Here is a 4918-nt window from a genome sequence, read left to right on the forward strand (position 1 = left end):
ATGCTGTGTTTCGATCTTTCTTTGAAGTTTGCTTGTTAGATGTTTTCTTAAGACAATTTAGAAATGGACATTTTGCCTAATAAAGCCTCGTTCACTGAACTGAATGATTTTCATGATCTTTGTGACAAATCCATGGTTGTCGACAGTGCTGATTTTCACACCTTGTTACCCATTTAAAGCTCGGGTAGACGATGTTGTCCAAAAGCACTTCTGGTCATACTGAGTGAAACGCCCCTCGCCCCCTGGGAGAAGTCAATACATTATGTGGACGGAAAAAGGTGCTGAAAAAATCTGACAACTGTAGCGGCCACAGGACAGTAAAAACTTCGACCAATCGTATCGCGTGGACCGCTCTTCAGGAACCAATGAAATCCCTTCGCCGTTCTACCAGCCCCCTGCGCGTACATTTCAGTGGCGTGCACTGGCCCTGGTTCAGAGCGCGTTGCCAAGGTGCTCTCGGCGCTCGCGGCTCGCGTGAAAAATAGAATGAAGCGGAGCGGCGCGCTGCGCTCCTATGCGCGTTCTGTGCGGCAGTCAGAAAGGTTCATAACACTGGAGGCGATCACAAACTCCCTGCGCGCGGCGCTTCCGCATCCAGTGCGTTCGCTCCCAACAGGAGCTCCTCCAATGGGGTGGGAGCTGGGCGGAGCCTTGGGGAGATGCCACATTCGTGCTACATGCTAGTTTTCCAAGATCGTCGACCCTCGCTTTAAGTATAGTTTCATATGAAGTATTGGCCTGAATACAGGACGACTCTGATTATAAGACCACCCCTATTTTTCAAACATCATTTTGTGAAAATAAAATATGATGAAGACAATAAGGTTACTCATAAAGCAAGTTTTTTTGTAAAATTATTCTAAACTCAAAAACTCATAACATTTCATGTGATTTAAGATAAAAAAATATTACTGAGGCATTTAAAAATTATATTCTCTTCTCGAAATAAGCAACAATTAAGTAGCCTCAAAGGTTCAATAACGGCATTAATGATGTAAATAATTTCATAACCATCAAATTCAAGTTCTATTCAACTTCATAAACAAATAATTCAGTCTGTGATGAAAAATGGAGGAACGTGACCATCTGGAACAATGGCGCTCAAACGCTAGAAAAGTGAGCCAACAACAGACTTAACTGATGGGAATCAACCCAGCAGAGTCGTCAAACTGCCAAGCGCCCAAGGTATACTGTATTAATATCCTTTCCCACTTCCTGCAGACCCTGGTCTAACCGGCTGCGTGGCTGATGCCCCTTTCCCACTGGCCAAAAAACCCGTTTAAACTCGCTAAGTCATGGCAGTGGGAAAAGGTTTGACCCGGGATGTCGACCCGGGTCGTTGACCCTGCAATCGACCCGGTAAATTTCCGGGTGAGTTTGTAGTGGCTTTTAGTGGGAGGGACACATCCAGGAACTTACATGATGACGTCAACGCAGCGCGGCTAAGTTAGCGCGCTAGTTGTTGTTTCTGGACACAGCGTGAGATTTCCTTCGTCAACATGACCCAGTATTGGCAAGATAGCGAGACCAGAGAGCTTCCCCTGATCCGTGGGGAAGAGGAGATACCTACAGGTAACAGACTGTTTTCCGCTGCATTGTTTACTGTCGTTTTTCTCCGTCACGCTGATGTCATGAACGTGGGACACCATCAGCGCAGGAAAACGCAGCGATGCGGCTTGCCAGCAGGAGGTGAGACCCAGGTCTGCAGGCAGTGGGAAAGGCGTCTAAAAAGTTAGCGGGTTGCAGACACGGGTCGACCCGCTAGTTGCAGTGGGAAAGGAGTATGAGTTTTCCCGCACTGATGGTGTCCCACGTTGATGACGTTATCAGCCCGACAGAGCAAAGCGAAAGTAAACAATGCAGCGGAACACAGTCCCCGTTACCTGTAGACGAATCTCCTTTTCCCCACGGATTAAGAGATCTCTGGTCTCGCTATCTTCCTAATACTAGGTCATGTTGACGAAGGGTATCTCACGCTGTGTCTAAAAACAACACATGCCCGCGAACATAGGCACGCTACATCGACGTCATCACCTAAATTTCCGCGTCGGCCGGGTCTGGCTGTCACACTTAAAACCGATTGGAGCCGAACCGATTAAAGCCCGGGTCGGTTGCAGGATTGATCGACCCGGGTGGGAATGCCGTTTAAACGCTTTCCCACTGCCATGAGGAGCCGATTATTAGCGGGTTTAACGGGTTTTTTTGGCCAGTGGGGAAGGGGTATCAGACTCTCCATTTGCTTCCTGGTCACTGGTACTTTGGCTCCATCTAGCGGCGCCAATGTGTAACGATAATCTAGTCCTCAATCATAGTACGACCCCATTTTTTAGAATACAATTTCTGGAAAAAATATCCTATATTCGGGACCATACGGTATGTATGTACGACACAGCGCCCCCTCTGAAGTTGAAGTGGAATCACAACAACAGCATTACATCTTAGGAAGCACAACGTCTCCCTTTTCCCAAATGAATATTGCTTCTCAGTGTTTTCTGGAAGTTGTGTTTTCACCCGTTTACACAACAGTGGAGTCGGAGTATTTTTACTAATGACCCACCTTGGGAGCTGTTCTCAAAAAGTTTCATTTTCAGGCTCGTGGCGCCGTCGTCCTGTAAGTTACAGAAAGTGCAAATCAAGTTTAATTTATCAGACCACTTCAAATTAAGACAGTCAGAACATTTTTTACAAATAATTTCCGTAGATAATCATGATTTATTTTGTTGTCTTCTTCTTCTTAGTGCTCCAGGAGGGTCAGGGTATCCCGTCCCGGTGCGTTGAGCCGACCAGATGAACCAGGTTTTTCCAGTGCTGGCTATCTTGTGCCAGCTGCTCTTCATCCGGTGACGGTGACGGTGACGGTGAGCGGAGAGGACGCTGGCGTGAGCTGTTTGCCGCTTCTCTGCAACAATCCGTCCGACCTTATTGCATCTTTGCTGTAGTAAAACGTAAGTACTACAGCAAGTACTACAGCAAGTGACTACAGTAAGTGACATTTTTGCAGTACAGCACCGTAAAAGTTGTGTAGTGCGTGTGCCCGGACCTACCTGTCACTTCGTTGGACACTGCCTCGTTCCTTCTCTTCGGCTTCAAAATCTCCGAACCCTGGTACCAACTTTGAGTCCATCAAGCCGGATTATTTCATCGGTGATGTCCTGGTACCACTTGTCCTCCTTGATGGTGTGCTCTACAGTGACGGCTTGTCAACTCGCTGGCAACTTGTTGTTTTTGACAGCTATGCTAACAGTGATAGCCGGAGCTACTCTCATGCCAAAGTGTCCCAGAAGTCTCCACGAACTCTGCACTGCCACTGCCTTCAAGCGGTGGTCTGCGAATGGATTACCACCCATGTGGAGGTTGTGGATTGTCTGTGTTGGTGTGGCTGTCATCCACCGCGGCTCACCTGGAGTCCGGCTAACTGTTAGCACCGGCGGCGCACCACTGCCCAGCATGCTGCCCACAAACACCCTCGACACCGCTGCTCCGGACGAGTAACATCAACAGAGATCCACTGGAACTTCCACGCCGACCTCGCTACATCCACCGGGGATCGGGGCGCCGCTTTGTTATGTCCAAATGCGGTGGCCACAACTCGATCGTATCCCTGTGGTCTGCATCTCGGCCGGTCGCGCCACTGCTGCGTCACCAACTACGTCATCGGAGCGCCGCTACCCCAGTCACTGATATGGCTGAGCGGCGCATTGGAAGACCTGGAGTGGATTACACTGTGCTTCGACCCCTTAACAAACTGGATTCAAATCCCAATATGTCACTGGAGCAACTGAATGTACAGTCACTGACAAAGAAATCTGGTCTCATTCACCAACACATCTTGGACAAAGGGATAGACATTCTCTGCCTCACAGAGACTTGGCAACCGCCTGAGGAATACTCATCACTCAACGAGGCTTGTCCACCAGGATATAATTACCTAAATAAGGCCCGCACAACCGGCCGTGGTGGTGGCCTTGCTGTTTTCTATCGCAGCAACATGGTATTGTCCCCTGTGTCTGTCCCAAGTGCTAGCTCCTTTGAGAGCCTTGTATTCAAATGTACCCATCCCTTCTCTGCAATAGTAGCTCTCATTTACCGCCCCCCCAAACCGCAACCAACATTTATTTCTGACATTCATGAGTTTCTAATCTCACTTTGCACAACATATTCTAACATTCTTATTACCGGTGATTTTAACATCCACATGGACTCTCACACTTGCCGACTAGCAGCTGATTTCAAACAGGTTTTGGACTGTCTCAATCTTCAACAGCTCGTAACAGGTCCCACTCACCAGAGGGGGCACACATTAGACCTCGTCATCACCGACTCCCTCCCACTCACAGATCTTGAGGTCTATGATATTGGTGTTTCTGATCACTCAGCTGTTACTTTCAGAGTCCCCAAAAGATCATCTCTTGCTCTAAACCCAGGCACCAGATCACCTTCAGAAACATTAAAAGCATTGATTCCGCTTCCTTCTGTTCTCATCTACAACAGCTTTCCCCCTTCATCTTCAACTGTCAGTAACTTAATGGACTTCTACAATTCATCTCTCACCTCTATCCTGGACACTCATGCCCCGCTCAAAACACGGACAGTAACCTTCTCCCGCTCTGCTCCTTGGTTCACAAATGAGCTGAGACTAATGAAGAGATCCGGCCGTGTCCTGGAGCGTGCCTACAGAAAATCTGGCCTGACAGTGCATAAGTTGGCTTACCGGGAACATCGCAGATCATATGCAAAAGCCCTCTCCAAGGCCAGGTCAGACCACTACTCCGCCCTCATCAACAATAGCCCAGGTAACTCCAAACAACTCTTTTCCACAATCAGCCATATTCTCAAACCGCAAATCACTCCTTATCACAAACACACAGATGCAAACTGCAACCGGTTTCTTGACTTCTTCACCACAAAAATTGCCGAC

The sequence above is a fragment of the Salarias fasciatus genome, chromosome 13, assembly GCF_902148845.1.
Source record: "Salarias fasciatus chromosome 13, fSalaFa1.1, whole genome shotgun sequence".
NCBI classification, from domain to species: domain Eukaryota; kingdom Metazoa; phylum Chordata; class Actinopteri; order Blenniiformes; family Blenniidae; genus Salarias; species Salarias fasciatus.